Source organism: Elephas maximus, chromosome 17, assembly GCF_024166365.1.
Source record: "Elephas maximus indicus isolate mEleMax1 chromosome 17, mEleMax1 primary haplotype, whole genome shotgun sequence".
NCBI lineage: Eukaryota > Metazoa > Chordata > Mammalia > Proboscidea > Elephantidae > Elephas > Elephas maximus.
Genome location: NC_064835.1, coordinates 90108397 through 90135934, shown reverse-complemented (window position 1 = coordinate 90135934; position 27538 = coordinate 90108397). Strand labels below are relative to the sequence as shown.

At 45.6% G+C, this 27538-nt stretch overlaps 1 long non-coding RNA gene across 2 annotated transcripts in view; it reads right to left on the bottom strand.

The window, feature by feature from the left end:
* Positions 1-2186: 2186 nt before the first annotated feature.
* LOC126060334 (uncharacterized) overlaps positions 2187-27538 on the bottom strand; it is a 97973-nt gene continuing 72621 nt past the window's right edge. For both annotated transcript variants that reach the window (XR_007513569.1, XR_007513570.1), the window contains exon 7: positions 2187-2383. This is a non-coding gene — a long non-coding RNA (uncharacterized LOC126060334). The remainder of the gene's footprint in view (positions 2384-27538) is intronic.

Sequence of the window (27538 nt, the reverse complement as noted above, 5' to 3'; positions counted from 1 at the left end):
TTCAGTATATATAAAGTGAGCACACTTTTTGTTCAGTGAAACTTCTTTGATGGTACATGTTCAGATATCTGCAAATATTGAGGTAACACCCACAGACATCATCCTCAGTCGCCCAAGTCACACATTCGCAGAACCAACGAGAAACACATGAGATGCTGAACTTACTGGAGGATGCCTCAGGCCAACTTACCCTTCCTCTCCCAACCCCATACGACTGGCCTCTAACCAAATGTCATGGAGAAGCAAGTCTGGGCCAGCATGAGTCAGTCCCGAGGCGAGAAGCACCTCTTCCTACCTGGTCACTACGGATGGGAGGAAACTTGGCTAGAGTTGCGCTGGTGTCCCAAGTCGTGCAGGTTGTGAGCTCAGTCAGAGGTGGGACAGAAGGTGTGGTCTTCTGACGTCAGCTCGGCTCTGTTCTCTGTACCATACCACCCTGCCTTTGAGATGACGTCCATGGAAAATCAGGTAGGGTCACCACGACTGCCACACAGTGCACGCGAGGCCACTCAGCAGGCAGACACCCCATGGAGAAGTGAAAAAGGGGAAAGTCAGACAGAAGGAGAAGAGCAAGAAGAAGCAGCTGCAAAAACGCTGAAAAGAATGGGAGGAAAGAGCCAAAGGCCCGGTGTCCTTGGACACCATGAGCAGTGACTGGGGATACAGCTGTGAGTCTCTGGGGCCCAGGGGCTGCTCCTAGGCCACAGAGAGCCAGCCTGCACCTAGAAGGAAAGAGTCCTAATGAATGAATCTCACAGTGGGGGACAGAGAATTAAGTGTGGAAAACCTCAAAATACCAAGACAAGCCCAATGGCTTATGTGGCTGAGCCTATGCCATTCACAGTCAGTGCCAGGTCTCCCAGACACACCCAACATTTGGTGTCCACACTTCTTTAGTATAAAATTAACATCACTGAAAGCTAAAAATAAAAAATAAAAAAAAAGAGAATGAAAGAAAGAAATGAATACAGACTGAAAATATCACATCTTAGGCAAATGAGCTGAGAATCTCTTACAGTGATGCCCTAGTTTTTCCATTCATTTCTGAAGGCAGAGGACACCTGGTGCGAGCTGGAGGTAAAGAAACGTAATTCCTGATGGCACAGAACCGAAATGACATCATGGAAACCTATGTGCCTCGAGGTCAGTCTATGGACGGTTTCTAGGTGGAAACATGAGTCTCGGTCATTGATGGGAAAGCACGTGTGGACCTTTGTGATGTGCTGGTGTCTACTGCCTTCTGCCTTCAAAGACAAAGTTTTAATTGAATTCAGGCAGGCTGATTGTCAAGCCCTTCCACACACTTTCAGTTCACTTAGATGTACAACCTCACGTATATTATCCCACACCTCTATTCTTTTGTCATTTGGAAGGAAATGACACACTTGTTAGTGAGAAGGAAAAATGCATTTTGCCTCCCACTCAAGGGCAAGGCCACCGTGACACAAGGTGCCCAGTCCAGGGGTTCATGTGATTGGGGGCAAGGCCACTATGACACAAGGTGCCCAGTCCAGGGGTTCACGTGATTGGGGGCAAGGCCACTATGACACAAGGTGCCCAGTCCAGGGGTTCACGTGATTGGGGGCAAGGCCACTGTGACACAAGGTGCCTGGTTCAGGGGTTCATGTGATTGGGGGCAAGGCCACTATGACACAAGGTGCCCAGTCCAGGGGTTCATGTGATTGGGGGCAAGGCCACTGTGACACAAGGTGCCTGGTTTAGGGGTTCATGTGATTGGGGGGGCAAGGCCACTGTGACACAAGGTGCCTGGTTCAGTGGTTTACCTGATCGGGGAGAAGGCCACCATGACACAAGGTGCCTGGTCCAGGGGTTCATGTGATCGGAAGCAAGGCCACCGTGACACAGGTGCCAGTTCAGGGGTTCATGTGAGCAGCCTGATCTGTGCAGCACTCCCCACGGTGAAAAAAGTGACAATGTGGCAGACACGGGGATGCATAGAATCCTTTGTCTTAATTAAAAAGTACGGTGGGAGACAGGGAATTTGGCCAAGCCTCATAAATCTGCTACAAATAAGAAACTCAAGACTCTGTCAGGTAAGTTTAACTAGAAGCTCTCTGGAGAACTGAATGGATCCCAGGCTAGTGGCTGTCTCCTGTCACTGCTTGCATGCCACAAAGGCAGTTGTGCTCATTAACCAGCGACCCTCCCCGCCACCGATGACAAGCTCTTCCCGGAGGAGCATAAAATCCAGAGATGATAAATTTACTCCCACTTGTAAAAATGAAACTATCCTCAGGGCAGTGAAAATGCTAGCAGCCTTTAAGGAAATGAATGCTTTATCTGATAGCCTACCTTCATTAACAAAGCCTGGTCCTCGTGGTCAGGACAGCTCTTCACAGCCAGGGAGAAGTGCTCTAAGGTACTGAAAGGAAGAAAGGAAAATGGTGAGCACCGCACTTCAGACACTTGCGGTACAGAGGAGGATACGGCTGTTATAGCAGGTATTTCTATCTGGCATGCTGTCCGTCCCTCCTCACTGGCTCTGAAATTCAGCAGTGCTAGGTCTTCTATCTCAAGCCTCCATCATGACTGCTATGGCATTGAGTCTTCCTTTTTACCACCGGTCTGTCAGTTTGTCATACTGAGTGGCTTGCGTGCGGCTATGGTGTTGGGAGCTATGCCACGAGTATTTCAAATACCAACAAGGTCACCCTTAGTGGAGAGGTTTCAGCAGGGCTTCGAAACTAAAACAAACTAGGAAGAAAGGCCTGGTGATTTACTTCCAAAAATTAGCCAGTGAAAACCTTACGAATCACAATGAACCTTGTCCGATACGGTGCTGGAAGATGAGCCTCCTAGGTTGGAAGGCACTCAGGATCCACGGTGGGGTTAACGTACCAACAATGACGTAGATGACGCAGGTCCCGGTTCCGTGTGGGTTTACCAGGAGTGGGAGCTGACTTAAAGGCAACCAGCAGCAATAACAATACAAACAACAAACCCAACCTTGGGAATTGGTGGCTAAAACGAAGCACATATTTCTTGGCTGTTTCCCCCTCACCTGAGATGTTAGTGTGACATATGCTCTCATGCCAACAGTGGGTTTTCTATTTGTACAGAGTCCCAAGAGGAGAACAGGAGAGAGTAGTCGGCCCTCAGTATCCACGGGGAATGGGTTCCAGAACACACACAGACACCAAAACCTGAGAATGCTCAAGTCCCATATATAAAATGGCATACTCCTTCCATACGCTCATTCTCCGGTAGATTACCTATAATAGCCAATACGAGGTAAATGCTGTATAAACAGCTGTTACACTGTACTGTTTAGCGATGCTCAGGCTCCGAGCGCCAGACAGAGACCGGCGTCTCTGACGGCAGGAGGCTGCAGGAGGGGGCGCTGCCCGTCACTGCATTCCCGTGGACTCGGTGGAGTGCTCAGTGCACACAAATTCAAATTTTGCTTTTTGGAACTTTCCCTTTTTTTTTCTCAGACTATTTTGGATCCGTGGTTGGTTGAATCCTCGATGCAGAACCTGCGGACATGGAGGGCCAACTGTATACGGTGCTGGGCAGCTGCTTCCCACCAGGCTCTGTGCTGACCACCCCACATGGTAAGCTGGCTCACTGACCACACGTGGTGACAGGGTTACTAGGCTGGCATTCCACTCCTCCTCTCTCCTCCTCCCTAACTTTTAAACAGGAACAAACACTCAAAAATGAAAGCATTTGTGGTATTTACTTTCCTTAACGCAGCTGCTGATTCAAGAGAGCGATGCTTAATGAGAGTGAGGTGTGGGGCGAAAGAAGCGCCAACAGAACACGCGATTTCCCGAGGTGGCGCAATTGTCCTTAAAAGGCTCCAGGTGAAACCATTTTCTCAATTCAACATCTACTGTTTTAGCTGCTTTTAAATGTCTAAGTACCACTGGTTTTCAATAGCGATACCAAGCTTTCTACTCGTCTAGTTAAGCTCTCTCCTTGGTTCAGGCTTTACCCCTTTGTGAGACAAAAATATATGCCTGACGATAAATGGAGAAGAGCAGATTTTTAGATAATGAGTAGCTCTGGGACTGGCGAGGGACGTGAGGGAGAGGCCTGGGAAGAATGACCTGATTCGAGCAGAAAATGGTAGTTCGGGAGAAAAAATTATACACCAGCACGAAGCACGTCTGTCTTCCCCTCTGAGCACAGGCTGCGATGGGCTGCCGAGTAAGTCAGGCACAGCTGCTGTACCATAATACTTATTTTCTCCCCGAAATGGTACAGGTAAGAATGGGGACCCATCACTAAGTTACCAGGAACAACTGACTTTGACACATGGCCTCACCTGGGGCTGGACTGCCCAGAAATTCTGCCTCAGAACATTCTTTCAGCTCCTGTCTCAATCCCTGTAACGGAGTCCTGGGTAACAGAGGCCCTGCCCTGGCACTAAGTGGTGGAGAGCCTTATTCTGGCATTTCTCTTGCCTCAGCTTCTTCCCACAGGGTTATGGGGCATGACCACCTGAAGCTTGTACCCCACCCATCCAGCTACCCAAGTCCTGGGTTTCGTGGCCCAAATCGCCCGAGCATCTTTCCTGGGGTAGGTTTCTGATGTGTCCCTCCAGCCCTGGAGTGGCCAAAGGGCAGCTTCTGAAGTGGCATGGACACAGCTTGGGCGATCGACCAAAGGATGCACCTGAGTGCGTGTGGGATGGAGCTGGGGGTGGGCCAGGAGCAGCTTCTCCCCTGCTGCAGAGTTCCGACACAGGACTCCCAGGAGTCTGAGGACTCTAGCCTGGCCTTCCGGACAAATTAAGGTAAACTTGTCAAGGCAGGAGGACAGAGCCTGTTTTCTCCAACACCTTGTAAACTTTCTCACAGCATCTAAGTGCTGAGGCCTGTGGCACACAGACATCCATTTGTGTGCTTGCCCAGGGCCCCACAAACAGGCCCATGCCAGGGAATGAGGACCAGACACTAAAGCACCAGGCTCGTCCAAGGCTTCTAGAGGTCGGGCTCTTCGCCCCTGGAAAGAGGATGGTCACTCCAGCTGAGTTTCCAATCCAGTGGGAGAACAAGGCTTTTACCTCAGGTACCCCTTTTACCCAGAGTGAAGACGAAGGAAGACCAAGAAGACAGCTTCCTCTTAGGGGCAACAGAAAGACGAAGGTCGACAGAGGTTCCATCTGGAAGCCATCTGGCGGCAGAGCAACCCTGGGGAGCAGAGGCCTCCCTGCTGACGCTTCCCGGCACCAGAGGTACAGGTTCCCACTCTCTGGCTTAGGCCCAGCCAGCTTCTCCAGGGAGCCTGCTCGCCTGGTGCCCACACCTGCCAGGAGAACAGATTATGGCCGCCCCGCCACACTGACGAGGCTGTGCCTGCATACAATGTGGCACCTGGTGGGGAGGCTCCTGCTGGGGGCCTTCCTTGCTGGCAATGCTTTTCCCGTTTATTCCGTGGCACAAGGTGGAAGAACATGGTGGCTGTCCCCCAGCCCCTCCTCATCTGCGTGACAGCCGGGCTCTCAGCTACTTTTGCAGAACTGTCACTGCAGGCCTCTGAAGTCCCCCACCCACCTTTTCTTCACAACATAGCAGGGACATGTTGAAAGAGAGAGAGCAACAACAGGGCTTCGTACTCTGCAAAAAGAACTCCAGCTTTGTTTTCAGAATCAACATGGGGGTGGAGAAGATGAACAGAGGCTTTCAACTTCTAGACACCCAGCATCCGAGGTGCTTCCAGCCTCCTACGCAGTGAGCCAGGGTGCAAGGGTATGGCGCTGACCCACGAGAACTTCCACTCCAAGGTGTGGGCAGCAGCTCACTGACCCACCCCAGCCTGCTCTGTGTGGCCAGGCCGGTGGCGGTGCGTGCTTACCACACCTCTCTCCAGCTCAGGTGGTCCACTCCAGAGCAGGCAGTGCATGCTCACGTGTGGCTGCCCCTTCTCAGCCTCCAGGTCTGGGGACAGGAGCCCAGAGAGAGGCCTCTCCTCCAGCAGGTGGGTCACAAGTCCTTGGTCTCCAGAACTAAGTCTCAACACATTTTCTGCCCCTAGTCTGGATCCCAGCACTTCCAAAGGCAACACCTCCAGAAAGGGGAATGGGAACCACTGCTTCTCCTGTGCCATGCCTCCTTTTGACCCCCATTGCCACCGCCTTATTGCTGGTCATTGTCCTCTCAATGGGCACACTCACTTGTTTTGGTCCCCCACCCCCACATCTATATCGCCAATGCATCTTTTCCCTTAGGACCAGGTCAATCTCCCTCCATGATGCCTGAGTCACTCCAGCTCGGTGCCTTCATTGGCTTCCTGCTGCTCCCCAGCTGGATTCAGCATTCAGCATATCCCTCCATCTACCCCCAGCCCACTTGCCCAGTCTCCTCTCAATACTATTTCCTGGTCTCTCCCCAAGACACTTGTCTTCCAGCAGAACAAGCCCTTCACTTTGTCACCTCTACCTTTGTCCACAGTGTGCCCTCTTCCCTGCAGGCACTGCCCACATCTCCAGCTGTGGGGATCTTATTCACGCTCCAATACCCAGGACCCACGGGTCTTTGCAAAGCGTCTGAGTCCAGTGACATCGACAACCACACAGTACCTCTCAGAGCTCTTCAAACCCCACTTGTCTGGAAGGCACTTAGGTTCACTGCTTACTCCGTCTGCTTGGCTGAGCAGTGTCATGTCAATCAGATAATCCTAGCCCAGTGTCTTACTAATTGGAGCTATTCAATCAAACATTTTTAAGCAAATAAACTAGCAGGTATTTTTCTGCTCGTGTGAAATCTGTAGGAACTCTGCCCACACAGGGGAAGTGTGGCCTCACAGGCAAAGTTCCAGACTGGGCCAATCCCTGGGATGGGAACAGTAATGCCATCTCTTTGACATCTGGAAGACTCGATACCAATCTGAGCCATAGAAATGAGATCTGGAGAGTCACCTACCAAATCCTAGATGTGGGAGGTTCCCACAGGGGATCCGTAAAGGGGCCAAAACATGCCTGCAGTGTACTGGGCCTTGGAAGGAAACCAGCTTTACTTTCCCCATGCATGTGGCATCACAAATCCAAGACACTTACCTTGTATTCCTTCTCGGGCTATTTCTTACAGAGCAGATTACAAAGGAGAGACATCAATGACTAGTCCTTTCAGCCTGGGACCCACATGGCCATTCACTCAGGAAAAGATAAGGCCTGTGGTCATAGGACTCTACTCTCTAGAACCCATTGTCTGCCTTGTGTGGGAAGGCAGTCGACCTGTGTGAGAATACATAGGAGCATTCACTCACTAGACCATGGCAGCCCAGCTTACAATGCCAAGGGTCTCGTACTCTGGGTGCGCTCTGGGCTTAGCAAGGGTGCAGAGCCAGAGAGAGCCATCTCTGGTAGCCACTACCACCATGTCTTCTCCCCTCCATAGGCATCACAGCCATTAAGAGCTTTTCCCATGGGACTGCCACTACCCTATTGGCAGATTCCCTTGAGCCTACCTTTAATGACTTCAAGTTTAAGGTCTCCACCACCACTGTCCCATCAGGGGACAAGAGTTGACGGATTTTGGAAAACCAAGAGCTGTGGACTCCTGACACTGCACTGAAATCAGGATGATATGAATAGGACAGCTGTTAGAAATTGCTTGGGGCATGGTATGTTGTTGTTTTTGATAGCTGCCCTTGAACTGGCTTCAACTGATGGCAACCTTATGCACAACAGAATGAAATTTTGCTCAGTCTTACACTATCTTCATGATCATTGGTATGTCTAAATCCATTGTTGCACCCACTGTGTCAATACATTTCCTTGAAGATTTCCCTCATTTTCACTGACCTTCTACTTTACCAACCATGATGTGCTTTTCCAGTGATTGGTCTTTCCTGATGACGTGTCCAAAGTAAGCAAGCCAAAGTCTTGCCATCCTTGCTCCTAAGGAACATTCTCGTTATATTTCTTCTAAGACTGATTTGTTTGCTCTTCTGGCAGTCCACAGTATATTCAATATTCTTTGCCAACACCATAGTTGGAACGCATCAATTCTTCCTTTTTCTTTATCCAACTTTCAAATGTATATGAGATGACTGAAAAGACTACAACTTGGATTATATATACCTTAGTCATCAAAGTGACATCTTTGCTTTTTAAAACTTTAAAGAGATCTTTTGTAGCAGATTTCTTGAGGGCTGCTTCCATGGACAGGCACTTGCATAGGCCCTGATTTTCTGGTCTGCAGAGATTTGCCTCTCAATTTAATGCAATATTTATGTTCAGGTCTTTGGAAATCACTATGTCCTTTAGCCTCTCTGCATACCCCTACTATGGTGACTCCTCTTATGTCCCAAGTGCCCCACACTCAACATGTCTAAGCTGAATTTGATCCTTCTCTTCTGTCTTGGTGCCCAGAACCACCCTTCCCTCATCACCCTTGACTCTTCTTCCTACCTCACCTTTCACACCAGTTACTCTCAAGGTCCTATAGATCCATTTGCCTTAAAACCTCCAGAACCCACCTCCTGTCCACCATTCCTGCTGCCTCTGCTTTTCAGTTCATATCATCATCAGCTCTCTCTGAACAGCCTCATCTGGCCTCCTCTTCTCATGATTCATGTCCAACCAAAGCCAGAGAAATCTTTCTAAAACCCTAGTCTGGTCATAATACTTCCCTGTTTTAAATCTCCCGAGACTCCTATTGATTGTGGAGATTGACAATAAAAGCTCCTGTACTTTGCACACGAAGGCTCCGTGGGACCTGTCTCTTCCTGCTCTCAACGTCCCCGTGTTTGCCTTACATTTGAGTCACATCAAACCTCCAGCAGCTTCTCGAATCATCCGTACGTTGTCATGCCTCCATCACTGCTCTTCCTTCTGCAGGTAATGTTCTTTCCAGCTTGGTAACATAGGCAAGTCTTACCTGTCTTTCAAAAGTCAAGGTCTCAAATGTTGACTCTGTTGGCAGGGGAATCATGGTAAACTGCGCGCACCCCGTACTCCTGATCTGACTTAAGTGTCTCCTATGTTCTCCCAGGGAGCCCAGGGTGGTGTAAACGGTTAAGTGCTTGGCATCTAGCCAGAACGATGGAGATTTGAATCTATCCAGAGGCAAATGGAAGAAGAGCCTGAAGATCTACTTTAGAAAAATCAGCCATTGAAAACCCTGTGGAGCACAATTCTACTCTGATTCACATGGGTTGCCGTAAGTTGGAGTTGTTTTTTAATGTTCTCCCAGGTCCCCTTGTCTGTGGTAGCTCTGTCCCAGCAATGACTAATGCTGTGGAGATCTCCCACCAGACCAAGGTCCTTTGGAGCAGAGCCCATGGCTTGTTGAATTTTTTATTCCCAGAATTTCACACAGCTACTGGCACAGATGAGGCCTTCAATAAATACTTGTTGGATGAGGATGAGTAAATAAAGGAATTATGAATGGTGTTTCACATCAGTGTCATTTCTGGAGGGCAGCTGAATAGAAGATGGATTCAGGTGGGGCAGCCCTAGATTTTAAGGGCCCATTCTCCATGGGGCAATCAGAATTAAAGAGTTGGAACAAGTCTCCACTTCTCCTGAACACCATGATTTCGGTCCTGAGGATCTGAGACAATTCCTGGATTCCGCTCCGTGGGACAGTCACAGTTCACATGTTTCTTGCAAGAGGAAAGAGCAGAACAAACTGAGGTCCTCCGGATACAGCCAAGGGCGGTCCCCTAGTCACAGCCAAGGCCAGTCCTCTAGGCACAGCCAAGGCCGGTCCTGTGCAGTTGGGACTTTAGGTACCTCTGGTGCTTGGAGCAGAACCTGTGTGTCTCCTTAATCAGTTGCTGGAAAAACCTGTTCACAGTAATTATCAGAAAAACTCAGCTGCATGTTCATGGCTTGGGATGGGCTTGCATAACATTTAATGTGTTTTAAATGCTCAAGACTGAAGACTTGTACAACATACTCAGGATGGGGAACTCCCATAGCTACTTCATCAAGAAACTGTGTTACGCACTGAGAAACAGCTATCGTGAACACTGTTATTTAAAATGCCATTTTTTCTGCCATGTTATGTTCTCTTACGTTTTTGGCTCATGGATTTTTCCCCCCTGTTCACAGTAAGCAGAGGTTAGAAGTCATTTGTACTACAAGTCCTTTTGGACCTTGCTACGGTGGCACAGTGGTTAAAGTGCTCAGCTGCAAACCAAAAGGTCAGTGGTTCCAACCCACCAGCCACTCTACGGGAGAAAGATGTGGCAGTCTGCTTCTGTAAAGATTTATAGCCTTGGAAACCCTATGGGGCAGCTCTACTTTGTCCTATAGGATCGCTAGGAGTCAGAATCGACTCCACATCAGTGGAACGGTGGCACAACAGTGAAGCACTCGGCTGCTAACCGAAAGGTTGGCGGTTCAAACCCACCATGGCTCCACAGAGGAAAAGAGCTGGCCATCTGCTCCCATAAAGATTACAGCCTAAGAAACCCCATAGCTCAGTTCTACTCTATCACATGAGTCGCTACGCGTCTAAACAGACTTGACGGCACCTGACAACAACAAGCTGCACTCTTGGACATGGTCCAACTTTTACCTATAATTATATAAATTGGTGAGGATTTCTTTATTTTCCAGGCTGTCGAATAAGAGAGAATTTCTGAGTGACTTGCAAGGGAAAGAAACCATGAGATAGCTTCATCAATGGCTACCCACACTGATAGTAAATGACATTCATATTCAATAGCCACCTTTGATGTGCCTGCAAATGAAAGGGCAATGCTGATAAAAGCCTCCATTTGAGTTATCTTGTGATCATTTTTTCCATCTAACATTCTATGTCCCTTTAAGCACCAATACCTGTTAAACAGTAACATCTCAGGGAATGAACACTTTTTTTTTCTTTCCAGTTCTCACATTTCTGAGTAAAAGCCATCATTTTCAAGTTAATAGAGCATTAAGTTTTCTCAGCAAATAAAGCCCCATAACTCAGGAGCAAAGAGAGAGGTGAAGCCAGGCAAAGGAGACACAACACTATTTCTTTTCCTGGCTTTTGGGATCTAGGATAGATTAAAAATGATGTTTTTATCTCTGGTGATTTATCAAACTGGAGATTTCATAAAAGATAAACAGATGCACTGCAGAAAGAATACATCAACTTAATGCTTCATTTTGACACTCTTGGTACCTAAGAAGCATGGACGTTAAAGATCTCCCCCCCAAAAATGCAATAGTCCCCATGATTTACACATTTAATTCTTGTTTTTCAGACATGGCGAGACAAAAACATGCCAGGAGACACCTTTAAAAAAATGGTCACATTCGAAATATACAGATTATTTATGGATGAAAAACTCACAGAACTGAAAGAAAATCTGGTTGTCAACAGACAGTTGCTTTTTCTGCTTTTTTTTTTCCCTGTAGTTCATTTTGGTTTTGTGTGGGTGGCTCATGTGAGCACAAAGGTTATTTGCTAAACGTTTTGTGAGATTAGAACGAGTCCTTTAAAACCTAAATTTAAGTTTATGTTTATTGCAAATATGTCTGACTTTACCACGTGGAGTGCTGAACCAAAGCTTTAAATGAAGCCATACCAAGCGCTGCTGTAAGGGTTCCTATGTTTCTATTTTCATTCACAGTGTAAAAAGTCTTATTCTTAAACCACATTCCTAGCAGAAAAATGACAATAAATAATTATTTTACAAGATGTTTCATTTTTAGTTTTTGTGTTACTCTTCGCCACCAACTTGGGTGCTCATCTACCTGATTTTGAAAGCACCGAGGTACCAGAAGACATGAAGTCAGCCTGGACCCACAGCAGACTTTGCGGCACCTCACAGAAGGCAGTTTTCAATCCCACCATGGGAAGCAAAGGAACAAAATACATTTACAAAGCAAGGGGGGCTTATTTTTCTTGCCTCTTTAGCAATGCTGAGCTACCAGGCTTGGATTCAGCAAGAACTTACGGGTGCTGCTGGGTGGTGCAAACAGTTAAGTGCTCGGCTACTAACCTAAAGGTTGGCAGTTCAAACCCACCCAGAAACACTTTGGAGAAAGGCCTGGTGATCTACTTCCAAGAGACCACAGTCATTGAAAACCCAGTGGAGCACAGTTCTACTCAGATACACATGGGGTCGCCACGATTGGAACGGACTCAACAGCAACCGGTTTGGCAGATTTTTTTTTTCTTTAAGGTGAGAAGATAAAAAAAACCAAACCAAACCCATCGCCGTCGAGTCGATTCCGACTCATAGTAACCCTACAGGACAGAGTAGAACTGCCCCGTAGAGCTTCCAAGGAGGGCCTGGTAGATTCAAACGCTGACCTTTTGGTTAGCAGCTGCAGCACTTAACCACTACGCCACCAGCGTTTCCAAGGTGAGAAGATAGCGGCAGTCAAATCCTCTTTCTGCCCTTTTTAGCTGTGCGACCTTGGCTCTCTGAGCATTAGTTTTCTCAGACAGAAATGGAGAAGCTAGTGGTCCCTTCCTCGTTGCCGTGTCAACAGACAGTTGCTTTTTCTATGACCTGAGGACTCGTTTGCACTGGGAAGAGAAAAAACAAAGACAGGAGCAAAGTCTAACCCTTAATAAGGTTGCTCCATCTATCACCTTTCTCTCAGGGCCTGAAACACTGACTCTCCCGGAGCGTCAACTCTCCTCATGGTCACACTGCCCTAGTGCTGCCAAACATGTTTTTTTCCATTTAATCCCCAGAAACTCCGTGAGACAGAAAAAATAAGGAGCATTATTCAGAGGCAAACATAGTGACAGTAGTGAAAAGCAGGGCATGTCAACTCGAATACAGGAAATTACGTGTTAAATAAATACACTAAGAAAAACCTCCCAAAGTTCAAGAATGCTAGAATCCCTTTCTCCCGTACTCATCTGTAGAAAGGAAAGTCCTTGGGGTGAGGAGCGAGGGGTGAGACCTCTCTCAAAATCTGATGCTTAAATAGTCTACCTTGGGGCTAGCCAGTCCAGGGGCAGAGTCCCAGCCCCACAATTATTTGTGTGCGATCCCAGGCAATGGTTTCTACTCCCCTGGCCCCGAGCCAATTTTCTCCAGTGTAAAATGAGACAATGTGTTTTGTGAGGTTGCTGTGAAGGTTAAATAAAATTACAAGAGCCAAGTACTCAACAGCTGGGGAAGCACTGGGCAGATGGGGCCTGCTGTGGCCACTAGGAGTCCCTGGGTGGTACCAATGGTTAACTGCTCGACTACTAGCTGCAAGGTTGGCAGTTTGAGCCCACTCACCCAGAGTCACCTTGGAAGACAGGCCTGGGATCTGCTTCCCAAAGGTCATAGCTTTGAAAACCCTAGGAGCAGTTCTACTCTGCACACATGGGGTTGCCACAAGTCGGCACTGACTTGACGGTAACTAACAACAAGCTGTTATCTTTACAACTGGTAACATGCTGAGGCCCAAAAATAAGTGACATTTCATTAGCATCCAGGTCGTGTTCAGCATCTAACTTTTGATCTCTACTGTCCTCCACAAAGCAAAAGTCATTCAGGAGTTAGGCTTGGCTCTTTTCTTTTTTCCCTCTCTTCCCAGGTCTTCTGTCATAGAACTAGCTGTCTCATCTATTATCACCACCTCCAAAGGACAGTGAATTGGCAGAGCTCTCTAGAGACAGCTTTCCTCAGTGACAAGTTCTCATGTTCTATGTGATGAAGGATCTCGAGGGCTTGCCCCCGCCGGGCAATGCGACAGCACTCTTGGAGAAAACTGCACTTGAGAACTTAGGGTCCAGATGACCCAAACCTCAAGTTCACCTGCAGCGCCACGGGGGGATGGCCAGGCCTTGGGGGAGGAAACCGCAGCCTGGTGATGGATGGGAGTGACCTGCAGATGTCAGAGGAGAGTCCTCCCCTGGATAAACGGACTCGTGGGAGGCTAGGTGGACTTGCCCCCTCACCTACTTCCCCAGGAGGGGAAAGGCTAGGGACACCGTACAATGTTGGTGTGTCTGCATTTTGACACTTTCTCTTTTTCTGTGTCTATCTGCTGATAAGGTACAAAGGTAAAAACCCAATCTGGCAACGCTGTACACTCTCCCAAGCGTTTGCACGCTTCAATGCTTCAAGTTCAGTCAAATTTCTTCTGCTGCTGCTTCTTTTTTTTTTTTTTTTTTTTAAGAGCCATCATTTATGTTGGTGCAGAGTGCTCTCATGCTGGTACTTAAAATGGACTCCACCCACTAGACCCCGCCCTTCGACATCCACTTTGCCTGTGGCCTTATCACTCTCCAGTAAGAAGACAGTCCTTTCTTTTATCCTCATGTGCTGCCATCCTCTGGACTTCAGAGGGTACGTCCCCATTGTTCCAGGCTCCAGCAGTAGAGACCGGAATGTCCTTGGGGTCCACCAATTCCTTCAGAGCATGTGAGCATTCCCACAGGCCTCTCCTGGCCATCGTGTGCTCACTGAAATGGTCATCTTCATCCGAGTTGCAACACTGGCTCACAGGAACCAAAAGGTCTGAATTTCAGCCATGTGACCTGGGCAGAGAAAATAAGCCGCAGACATCCCTTTCTCTTCCCCAACTTCAGGGCCTCCAAGATGTTGGGAGACTGCCCCTTCTTGCCTCACTAGACCTCTTGCCCCCTTCCACCACACATACGTACATGGTGCTAGAGGAAGGCAGAGGTCACCAGCAGGGACAGTGGTACCAGGGCTCCCTCCCTCCCTCTGACCGCCTGCCCAGGGCCACACTGGGACTCCTCGGAAGCTTGTCCCACACCAGCAGATGGTGGCAGTGGGAAAAGAAGGCACCCAGGTTGCCACAGCCGACATGGGACCTCTGGTTTTCACGCTCCCCCAATTCACCCCCCTGGACCTGCACATCCAGCGGCTGCAGCAGAACGTGGGTGAAGCCCATTATTCCAAGAATAAAATGTGCTGATTTATGACTTCTGGTTCCACCCCAAGTGTGCCCTTCAGCTGAGAGGATTCAGGGTTTTGTGTGCCTTCTGCAGTCAAGTGTAAGTGGACTTCAGAAACCTAAATTCACACACGACTTCTGGTTCAAGTTGGGGCAGTTAAGTCTTCCGAGGAGGCGGTGAGTGTATTCTAGTATTTCCTAAAACCAAATCAAGGTGAATAGAATCTGAATAAAGAACAGTCCTACTAACAATTGGGAGGAAAATGCTGACGACATGCAAAATATGGGAACAAGCACCAGTAGGTAAAATACAGAGAAAACGTTTAGTAACGCACGTGATCACACCGTTCCTAACCAAGTCTTGTTGGGAAAAAAATACATTCTCAAGAAGAAACTAAAACTAAGCCCCCGATGGGCAGAAATCCACACTATTACATATTCTAATTATAATCACAATCTGCTCTTAACATGAACATTCTCAATTGTTAGTTGCTTTACTAAGAGCCAGAAAAGAGACTTCCTGTGGCATAATGAGAAGTACATAGGAGCTTCGAGAAAGAGAAAACCAAGAGACAATTCTGCATGGAGCTGGAGAATAGTAGATGCAATTTACTTAATAATTTAAGTTTAAGTTTACTTAATAATTTAAGTTTACTTCTCCCTCTCTCTCTTTTTTTTTTTTTTTGCTTTGTTTCTTTAGGAACTGGTACACGCTTTGGGGGTCAGACAGCACCAGGTTTCAGAACTGCTATTTCCAGGGCAAGATAAAAACTAACATCACAGAAAACTAACAATTTATCATTGTAATGGCTACATCCCACTACAGAAACCATTAGGGACTGGTTAACATTTTATTCCAAACATGTTTTTCCCAAGTCCTCAGGTGACAAACGGATACTGACGCCAGAAGCCTCCTGCCCATTTGTTCCTAATGATAACAGCTGGATTCTGAGTTTATTTTCATCTGGGGCGACACCAAGGTCTGTCTGTGACACACCGATCCTTCCTTTACTTCTTTGTGCTTCCTCAGAAGTCTCCAAAGGCAACATCTGGGCCCCGTCACCAAAGACGGATGGGCTCCTCCACCCCTTCTCCTATCCCCTGGAGACCCCTTCGGGAAGGGCAGCGTGCTATCTGTATGTGATGAAACGTTGATTAATTTTTCCTAGGTCATGCATGCTTGGCGCATGCTTATTGTTAAGGCCAGTGCTGTCTCTCTGCAGACCTCCTCATTATCGATGGATTTCTCTATTTCAGAATATTCCTGGGATTTCTAAATGCTGTCAGCGTACTAATTCTTATTATTTTTCTTCTGTTTATACAGTCAAATCCTCTTCATCAGATATTGGATCTGATACAAATTTTCTGGAAATGACCATTTTAGCTACCGTGGTCATTTGTCAGTAAAAGGCACTGAATCCATGTGGATTTTATTTGCACTACGGCAACATCGAATCCTTGGTGTGGAGGCTTCATGCGCTGACACTAAACCATTCAGCCTTCCTCTTTTCCTCCTCTTCAGGAACAAGGGTCTAAATATCCCACTTGGGTTATGTGAACTAAGGGTTTTTTTTTTCTTTTGTTTTGTTTTTTCTTTTTTTTAAAATACTTCTTTTTGTGCTTTAAGTGAAAGTTTACAAATCAAGTCAGTCTCTCACACAAAACCCATATACACCTTGCTACACACTCCCAATTACTCTCCCCCTAATGAGACAGCCCGCTCTCTCCCTCCACTCTCTCTTTTCATGTCTATTTCACCAGCTTCTAACCCCCTCCATGCTCTCATTTCCCCTCCAGGCAGGAGATGCCAACATAGTCTCAAGTGTCCACCTGATCCAAGAAGCTCACTCCTCACCAGCATCCCTCTCCAACCCATTGTCCAGTCCAATCCATGTCTGAAGAGTTGGCTTCAGGAATGGTCCCTGTCCTGGGCCAACAGAAGGTCTGGGGGCCATGACCACCAGGGTCCTTCCAGTCTCAGTCAGACCATCAAGTCTGCACTTTTGAGAATATGGGGTCTGCATCCCACTGCTCTCCTACTTCCTCAGGGATTCTCTGTTGTGTTCCCTGTCAGGGCAGTCATCGGTTGTACCCGGGCACCATCTAGTTCTTCTGGTCTCAGGATGATGTAGTCACTGGTTCACGTAGCTCTTTCTGTCTCTTGGGCTTGTTATCGCCTTGTGTCCTTGGTGTTCTTCATTCTCCTTTGATCCAGGTGGGTTGAGACCAACCGATGCATCTTAGATGGCTGCTTGCTAGAGTTTAAGACCCCAGACGCCACTCTTCAAAGTGGGATGCAGAATGTTTTCTTAATAGATTTTATTATGCCAATTGACTTAGATGTTCCCTGAAACCCTGGTCCCCAGACCCCTGCCCCTGCTACGCTGGCCTTGGAAGCATTCAGTTTATTCAGGAAACTGCTTTGCTTTTGGTTTAGTCCAATTGTGCTGACCTCCCCTGTATTGTGTGCTGACTTCCCCTTCACCTAAAGTAGTTCCTACCTACTATTTAATTAGTGAATGCCCCTCCTCCACCCTTCCTCCCTCCCCCCATCATAACCACGAAAGAATGTTTTCTTTTCAGTTTAAACTATTTCTCAAGTTCTTATAATAGTGGTCTTATACAATATTTATACTTTGCAACTGACTAATTTCACTCAGCATAATGCCTTCCAGGTTCCTCCATGTTATGAAATGTTTCACAGATTCCTCACTGTTCTTTATTGATGCATAGTATTCCATTGTGTGAATATACCATAATTTATTTATCCATTCATCCATTGATGGGCACCTTGGTTGCCTCCATCTTTTTGCTATTATAAACAGTGCTGCAGTAAACATGGGTGTGCATATATCTGTTCGTGTAAAGGCTCTTATTTCTATAGGATATATTCCAAGGAGTGGGATTGCTGGATCGTATGGTAGTTCTATTTCTAGCTTTTTAAAGAAGTGCCAAATCGATTTCCAAAGTAGTTGTACCATTTTACATTCCCACCAGCAGTGTAGCAGTGTTCCAGTCTCTACACAGCCTCTCCAACATTTATTATTTTGTGTTTTTTGGATTAATGCCAGCCTTGTCGGAGTGAGATGGAATCTCATTGTAGTTTTGATCTGCATTTCTCTAATGGCTAATGATCGTGAACATTTCCTCACATATCTGTTAGCTACCTGAATGTCTTCTTTAGTGAACTGTCTATTCATATCTTTTGCCCATTTTTTAATTGGGTTATTTGTCTTTTTGCAGTTGAGTTTTTGCAGTATCATGTAGATTTTAGAGATCAGGCGCTGATCAGAAATGTCATAGCTAAAAACTTTTTCCCAGTCTGTAGGTAGTCTTTTTACTCTTTTGGTGAAGTCTTTTTTTTTTTTTTTTTTGGATGAGCATAGGTGTTTGATTTTTAGGAGCTCCCAGTTATCTAGTTTTTCTTCTACATTCTTTATAATGTTTTGTATACTGTTTATGCCATGTATTAAGGCTCCTAACGTTGTCCTATTTTTCTTCCATGATCTTTATCGTTTTAGATTTTATATTTAGGTCTTTGATTCATTTTCAGTTAGTTTTTGTGCATGGAGTGAGGGATGGGTCTTGTTTCATTTTTTGGCAGGTAGATATCCAGCTATGCCAGCACCATTTGTTAAAAAGACTGTCTTTTCCCCATTTCACTGTTTTGGAGCCTTTGTCAAACATCAACTGCTCATATGTGGATGGATTTTTGTCTGGATTCTCAATTCTGTTCCATTGCTCCATGTACCTGTTGTTGTACCAGTCCCAGGCTGTTTTGACTACTGTGGCGATATAGTAGGTTCTAAAATCAGGTAGAGCGAGGCCTCCCACTTTGTTCTTCTTTTTCAGTAATGCCTTATTTATCCGGGGCCTCTTTCCCTTCCATATGAAACTGGTGATTTGTTTCTCCATCTCATTAACGAATGTCCTTGGGATTTGGATCGGAATTGCATTAAATGTATAGATCGCTTTTGGTAGAATAGACATTTTTATAATATTAAGTCTTCCTACCCACGAGTATGGTATGTTCTTCCACTTATGTCTCTTTGGTTTCTTGCAGAAGTGTACTGTAATTTTCTTTGTATAAGTCTTTTACATCTCTGGTAAGATTTATTCCTAAGTATTTTATCTTCCTGAGGGCTCCTGTAAATGGCATTGATTTGGTGATTTCCTCTTAGATGTTCTTTTTGTTGGTGTGGAGGAATCCAACTGATTTTCGTATGTTTATCTTGTATCCCGATACTCTGCTGAACTCTTCTATTAGTTTCAGTAGTTTTCTGGAGGATTCCTTAGGGTTTTCTGTGTATAAGATCATGTCATCTGCAAATAGAGATACTTTTACTTCTTCCTTGCCAATCTGAATGCCCTTTATTTCTTTATCTAGCCTAATTGCTCTGGCTACGACTTCCAGCACAATGTTGAATAAGAGTGGTGATAAAGGGCATCCTTGTCTGGTTCCCAATCTCAATGGGAATGTTTTCAGGCTCTCTCCATTTAGGGTGATGTTGGCTGTTGGCTTTGTATAAATGTCCTTTATTATGTTGAGAAATTTCCCTTCTATTCCTATTTTGCTGAGAGTTTTTATCATGAATGAGTGTTGAACTTTGTCAAATGCCTTTTCTGCATCAATTGATAAAATCATGTGATTCAAAATCATGTGATTCTTGTCTTTTGTTTTATTTATGTGGTGGATTATATTAATTGTTTGTCTAATGTTGAACCATCCCTGCATACCTGGTATGAATCCCACTTGGTCATGGTGAATTATTTTTTTGATATGTTGTTGAATTCTATTGGCTAGAATTTTGTTGAGGATTTTTGCATCTACATTCATGAGGGATATAGGTCTATAATTTTCTTTTCTTGTGGTGTCTTTACCTGGTTTTGGTATCAGGGATATGGTGGCTTCATAGAATCAGTTTGGTAGTATTCCGTCCTTTCTATGCTCTGAAATACCTTTAGCCGTAGTGGTGTTAACTCTTCTCTGAAAGTTTGGTAGAACTCTGCAGTGAAGCCTTCTGGAGCTGGGCTTTTTTTTGTTGGGAGTTTTTTTATTACCTTTTCAATCTCTTCTTTTGTTATGGGTCTATTCAATTGTTCTACCTCTGTTTGTGTTAGTTTAGGTAGGTAGTGTGTTTCTAGGAATTCATCCATTTCTTCTAAGTTTTCAAATTTGCTTGAGTACAGTTTTTCATAGTAATCTGATATGATTCTTTTAATTTCAGTTGGGTCTGTTGTAATATCGCCCATCTCATTTCTTATTTGGGTTATTTGCTTCCTCTCCTGTTTTTCTTTCGTCAGTTAGGCCAGTGCTTTATCAATTTTGTTGATTTTTTTCAAAAAACAGCTTTTGGTCTTGTTAATTCTTTCAATTGTTTTTCTGTTTTCTATTTCATTTAGTTCAGCTCTGATTTTTATTGTTTTCTTCTGGTGCCTGTGTTGTTCTTTTGTTGCTCTCTTTCTATTTGTTCAAGTTGTAGGGATAATTCTTTGATTTTGGCCCTTTCTTTCCTTTGGATGTGTGCATTTATTGATATAAATTGGCCTCTGAGCACCGCTTTTGCTGTGTCCCAAAGGTTCTGATAGGAAGTGTTTTCATTCTCATTGGAGTCTATGAATTTCTTTATTTCATCTTTAATGTCTTCTAGAATCCAGTCTTTTTTGAGCAGGGTATTGTTCAGTTTCCAAGTGTTTAATTTCTTTTCCCTGCTTTTCCTGTTATTGATTTCCACTTTTATGGCCTTATGGTCAAAGAAGATGCTTTGTAATATTTTAGTATTTTGGATTCTGCTAAGGCTTGCTTTATGACCTAATACGTGGTCTATTGTAGAGAATGTTCCATGTGCACTAGAAAAGAAAGTATAGTTGGTTGCTGTTGGGTGGAGTGCTCTGTATATGTCTACGAGGTCAAGTTGGTTGATTGTAGCGTTTAGATCTTCTGTGTCTTTATTGAGCTTCTTTCTGGATATCCTGTCCTTCACTGAAAGTGGTGTGTTGAAGTCTCCTACTATTATTGTGGAGCTGTCTATCTCACTTTTCAATGCTGACAGGGTTTGTTTTATGTATCTTGCAGCCCTGTCATTGGGTACATAAATATTTAATACGGTTATATCTTCTTGGTGTATTGTCCCTTAAATCATTATGTAGTGTCCTTCCTTACCCTTTCTGATGGATTAAACTTTAAAGTCTATTTTGTCAGAAATTAATATTGCCACTCCTGCTCTTTTTTGATTGTTTTTTGCTTGATATATTTTTTTCCATCCTTTGAGTTTTAGTTTGTTTGTGTCTCTAAGTCTAAGGTGTGTCCCTTGTAGGCAGCATATAGACGGATCTTGTTTTTTAATCCATTCTGCCACTGTCTCTTTATTGGTGCATTTAGCCCATTTACATTCAGGATAATTATGGATAGGTAGGAATTTAGTGCTATCATTTTGATGTCTTTTTTGTGTGTTGACAATTTCTTTTTCCCACTTGATTTTATGTGCTGAGTAGATTTTCTTTGTATATTGTCCTTTCCTCATATTTGTTGTTGTTGATTTTGTTTCTGCTGAGTCTGTATTTTTCCCTTATATTTTATTTTGATGAGTAGGATAGTTTGTCTCCTTTGTGGTTACCTTATTATTTACCCCTATTTTTCTAAATTTAAAACTAACTGTTATTTCTTCGTATCGCCGTATCTTCCTCTCCATATGGAAGGTGTGTGATTACATTTCTTAGTCCCTCTTTATTATTTTAATGTGGTCTTCTTTTATATAATAACATCGCCGTTACCCTGTGTTGGGCTTCTTTTTTTTTTTTTTTTTAATTTTGCTTTGTTTTTTTCGGATTTCCCTGTCTGGGTTGACTTCTGGTTGCTCTGCCCAGTGTTCTAGTCTTGGGTTGATACCTGATATTATTGATTTTCTAACCAAAGAACTCCCTTTAGTATTTTTTGTAGTTTTGGTTTGGTTTTCACTAATTCCCTCAACTTGTGTTTATCTGGAAATGTTTTAAGAGACAGTTTTGATGGATATATGATTCTTGGCAGGCAATTATTTTCTTTCAATTTTTTAAATATGTCATCCCATTGCCTTCTTGCCTGCGTGGTTTCTGCCAAGTAGTCCAAGCTTATTCTTATTGGCTCTCCTTTGTAGGTGACTTTTCATTTATCTCTCGCTGCTCTTATAATTCTCTCTTTATCTTTGGTTTTGGCAAGCTTGATTATAATATGTCTTTGTGACTTTCTTTTAAGATCTACCTTATGTGGAGTTCAATGAGCATCTTGGATAGATATCTTCTCATCTTTCACAATATCAGGGAAGTTTTCTGCCAACAATCTTCAACAATTTTCTCCGTATTTTCTGTTATCCCTCCCTGTTCTGGTACTCCAATCACTCGTAGGTTATTTCTCTTGATAGAGTTCTACATGATTCTTAAGCTTTCTTCATTTTTTTTAATTCTTTTATCTGATTTTTCTTCAAATATATTAGTGCCAAGTGATTTATCTTCAAGTTCAGAAGTTCTGGCTGCTACTTGCTCAATTGTGCTCCTCTGACTTTCTATTGAGTTATCTAATTCTGTAATTTTATTGTTAATCTTCTGAATTTCTGATTGCTGTCTGTCTATGGATTTTTCCAGCTTATTAAACTTTTCATTATGTTCCTGAATAATCTTTCTAGTTTCTTCAATTGTTTTATCTGTGTGTTCCTTGGCTTGTTCTGCATATTGCCTCATTTCCTTCCTGATGTCTTGAAGGGTTCTGTATATTAAGCTTTTATATTCTGCATCTGGTTAATTCCAGGAATGGAGTTTCATCTAGAAGATTCCCGGATTCTTTGTTTTGAGAGCCTGTTGAGATGATCATGGTCTGTTTCTTTATGTGACTTGATATTGACTGTTGTCTCCGAGCCATCTATAAGTTATTGTATTAGGTTATGTTTGCTTACTGTGTAGTAGCTGCTTGCTTTGTTTTGTTTTGGTATACCCCTATGGGTTGCTTGAGTGAGCTAGTTTGATTATTTTCACCTTTGGAGCTCTGGTGTCCTATCCCCAGCTGGCTAGAACTGTTATCAGGTATATCAGTCTAGGAGCCCATTCAGCTTTCTTGTATGAATTCAGCTCAGGTTTCCAGGTAGCTGATATCAAATGTGTGGTACAGGCTCTGTCCTACAGTCTTAGAGGGGCAGGGGTGATTGGCACATATACGGGTATCTGATTGCAGCAGGGGGTCACGCTCTGAACAAGGCAGGGGGCTGAGAACTGACCCCCAAGTGTCTCTGAGGAAAACGCGCCTCTGTTCCCTGGAGTGTGCTGGTGGGTGGGTTCTGCAGAGGGACCATGGGCACCCAAAGTTTTTGGTTGTAAGGACTGGGAGGTACCAGTTATCTCTGGACTCCTATAGTGGGTGGCTGAGTGACCTGAGTGGAGCTACCAGTCCTTAGGTCCCTGATGTGGGTAGGTGAGGACCTTGTTTAATAGGCAAAGCAATGTCAAATGTCAAACACCCACCTCTCCACCGCACAGCTGAAATGGTTGGAGTTTGCCAACAAGGGCCTATTCTCCTGAAATAGGCCCACACAGGTCCGTGCAGAAGGGAAAGGTGCTCAAGGTCCACGAACGGTTTATGCCTGGACAGGAGCCGCTTCTATCCTGAGCTTCCCCGGTTAATGGAGCTAGCAAATTATCTTTTCCCCCCAGTTGCAAATTTTTTCCTTCCCCAAGGCCAGGAGGATGGCTCTAGGTGCTCACCAGGGTCTATCTCAGGCCCAGGGATTCAGCCACTGCAGCTGGCTTGGGGGTGGGGGGGTGCGGTAAAATATACCCAAGTACTTAGCTTTTGCCTAGAGCGCCATTCTCAGGTTCCGGAGGTGTGAGTAGGCTGTGTGGCTGGCTGCTTCTCCCTGAGGGAACTGTGGTCGAACGCTAGGACCAGCCCACCACCTCTGCTGCTCCGGGAATGGTGCCTGAGGGCTCCCTGCGATTCAGGTCCGGTAACTCCTCTCCACTTCTGAACGGCTTCTTCCTCCCCCTGCCCCTCAGTTTGTTGTCTAAGCTTGCCTTTGATGCTCAGGGCTCCCAGCTTGTCACAAATATACTCCTTTCACTTGTTTTTTCGGGTCTTTGTTGTAAAGAGGGCTCAATGGAAGCACCTGTCTATTCCGCCATCTTGGCTCCGCCTCTGAACTAAGGGTTTTGTAGAGTAGTAATTAATAGTTTGTTTTCTTTTTTAACTGAACACTGGGTGGTACAAAGAGTTAATGCACTCAGCTGCTAATAGAAAGTTTGGAGGTTTGAGTCTGCCCAGAGACCCCTCAGAAGAAAGGCTTGGTGATCTACTTCAGAAAAGTCAGCCATTGAAAGCCCTGTGGAGCACAGTTCTACTTGACACACATGGTGTCAACTCCAGGGCAACTTTTTTTTTTTTTTTAACTATAGGTCAGACACTAAAGAAAGGGCTTTTGAAGGAGTGATGGGGGTGCTGAGAGCACCGGGACAGTCCAGGAAGAGGATGCCCTGTGGGCTCCATGGTGCAGCCTCCACGGCCGTCAGCCCTAGAGTGGACACTCGGACTCCCACCAGGCCTAACATCACAAACTGCCAAGCACGCTCAGCCACCCTCTGAGGACAGTTTAATTCTACATGGACAGTCCCCGCAGAGGAGGAGGAAAATGGTTTTCTGTTTTTGTTTTCAGATTGTTGCTCAGGCTGAAACTTATCTGGGACACGTCAGCCACATTTTAGCCAGGCCTCTTTGAAGCTGCACTTAAGACACCCTACTGAGTACTTCCAGGCTTCCTCACCCATGTGTGCAGACATTCCACTGGTGCTGCTATCAGAGGGCACTGGCAGGCACTCCCTCCAGCCCTGTGTACTGACTGCAGAGACTGTCGATCCTGGGACATGACGATGAGCCATGTGGATTTCAGGTGAGAAGCTTCTGAACATTCGGAAATGCGGTTAAGTTTGCTCCACAAGTCACTGCACACAAGCCTCTGGACAAACCTTCATGGCCTTTGCCTGACCCTCTCCATCCTCTCCTTGCTCCTCCTTCCCCTGCCCCAGAGAGCAGAAGGTGGGCATGAATGAAGCCATGGCTCTGACAGGGGGTGGTCTCTATGTAAAAAGGGCCAGCCCAGTGATGGGAAGTCCTATGTGCTTCCTGCTTCCTGTCCCCAGGAGGAACACAGATAAGCCGTGCCCTCTCTGCCCAGTCACCTGAGTGCTGTCATCCAGTCCTTACCCTCAAGCATGGGATCATGAGCTTACCCAAGGCCACAAAGTCCCCAGAGCTGCACTAGGCTTATGGGGTGGGCAGAGACCAGGCTCAGCCTGTGGCTAACCCGTCACTCCACTCCAGCTCCAGTCAGAACTGCGTAGGGAGTTCTGGGCACCGCCACAGCTATTAGTGATGTGGCACTTAATACGTGGCACCTTATTCTTCCAGAACTACTTGGCTGGGAAGGGAGGGTGGTGAATAGGCTGGGAGGCTGGGTAGGATTCAAGCATTTCTAGATTACTAGTCATAATACTGGAAAGCCTGGTGGCATAGTGGTTAAGAGCTATAGCTGCTAACCAAAAGGTCTATAGTTCAAATCTACCAGCTGCTCCTTGGAAACCATATGGGCCAGTTCTACTCTGTCCTATAGGGTTGCTGTGAGTTAGAATTGACTCGATGACAATGGGTTTGGTTTTTTGGTTGGTTAGTCATGATACTTACCCTGACTTGTAACAGACCCCACCAAGGAATTCCACCCCACAAGGTAAATGGTGCCAACGACGCACTAGGAGCGGCCCCAGAGCTGTGCTAGTGAGGAAGCCTGGCCCTGCCTTCCTGGGGCCAGTAGAGGGCCCTGTGTGATGGAAAAGACTGCAAAGTAATACGCATTGCGTCCTGATTTTCTCTGTCTTAACTTTCTCCTTTAACACTTTCCCCCGGGGCAGATTACCCAGTGAGCAAGGTACACACAGCCTTACTTGTGCTTACGTACTAACCCGTGGTGCACGGCTTCGCATGGGTTTCACTTCATCTTTGAAACTGTGCTGTACAGATCAGTAAGGAAGCACAATTAAGCTCGGCCCTACTCTGCTTACCATGGGCCCTTGTGTACCTCCCGCGCTGGGTAAGCTGCCCCTGCTCCTGTAATAGGGTCATGGTGAAGAATAAACTAATCGTTCTTGAGACTGAACAATAATTCAATAACAATTTGTGTTATCTTCATGGATTATGTTTGGTTTTTAATGTTTCTTTTTTTTTTTTTTACATTATTTTGGTCTTTTTAAGCCAAAACAAAGGTTCGAGGTTTCTCAGCCTTAGCACTATTGACATCTTGGGTCAGACAATTCTTTGTTGTGGGGGCTGCCCTGTGCATTGTAGGATATTTAGCAGCATCCCTGCTCTCCACCCGCAAGATGCCAGTGGCAACCCCCTACCCAGTGTTAACACACAAAACGTCTCCAGACATCACCAAACAGCCCCTGAGGGGCAGAATCAGCCCTAGTTGAGAACCCATGGTTTAGGCATTGAATCAGTTACCTGCTGATTTGTGGGTTAGGCTTAGGCAGTTAGTTCTAGTACTTAGAGCTCTTCAGGAAGCGACCCTGAACAAATAGCTTCTTCAGTAAGAATCAGCACCCAGCTGGTTCCTGTAGGTGAAGGTTAAAGATGTCCCAGACTTCCAACTTCTCCAAGCTGCTGTTTCACGCCATCATCTCCACTCCAGCTGCTCCCGCCCCTCAGACTCTTCCTCCTGCCCTTGGCTTTGGCAGTTCACTGCAACATCTCATGGAACTCACAAACTGAACTTGCAGCTAAGTGGTTTATTGGGGAAGTAACAGGTTATAACTCAGCTCAGAACAACTTGAAAACAATTGGATACAACTTGGAAGACAGGGTATAGTTCTTCAATCAGGACAGCTTACAACCAAGGTAGTGCCTAGCTCCTTCTCGGCATTCAGTCAGGACAGCTTACAACCAAGACAGTGCCTAATTCCTTCTCGGCATTCAGTTAGGACAGCTTACAACCAAGGCAGCGCCCAGCTCCTTCTCGGCATTCAGTCAGGGCAGCTTACAAGCAAGGCAGCATCCAGCTCCTTCTCGGCATTCAGTCAGGACAGCGTGCAAACAAGACAGTGCCCCGCTCCTTCTCAGGAGTGCCTAAAGGCAGGCCCTTCTCTCTGGCCTCCTGTGCGGCCAGGGCCCCCTCGGGCCTACTGCTGCCAAGCTCTGCTGTCTCTTGGCTGCTTCCCGCTGTATCACGCTGTTTCTTGCTGTCTTCAGTGTTACAGCTCCTTCTCTCTCTGTCTCTGAGTGTCTCTCTGAAAACCTCTGTAGGCTGGCTGCTTACGTAAGTAAGTCACTCAATCCTATTGTGTGGTTTTCCATACCTTATTTGCATAATCTACTGACCAATCCCTGCAAGGTGCATAAAATAGTCCAACCACGTGGCAGGCTGTGGCCCAACCAATTATTCTTGGCAGAATTATAAACCCAAGGCCAGAAAGGCCACGTATATGAGAAAGGTCACGTGTATAAGAAAGGCCACGTATATGAGAAAGGCCACATATATGAGAAATGCCACATATATGAGAAAGGCCACGTATATGAGAAAGGCCACAGATATGAGAAAGGCCATGTGTATGAGAAAGGCCACAGATATGAGAAAGGTCACGTGTATGAGAAAGGTCACGTACATGAGAAAAGCCACGTATATGAGAAAGGTCACACATGAGAAAGGCCACGTATATGAGATAGGCCACGTGTATGAAAAGGGC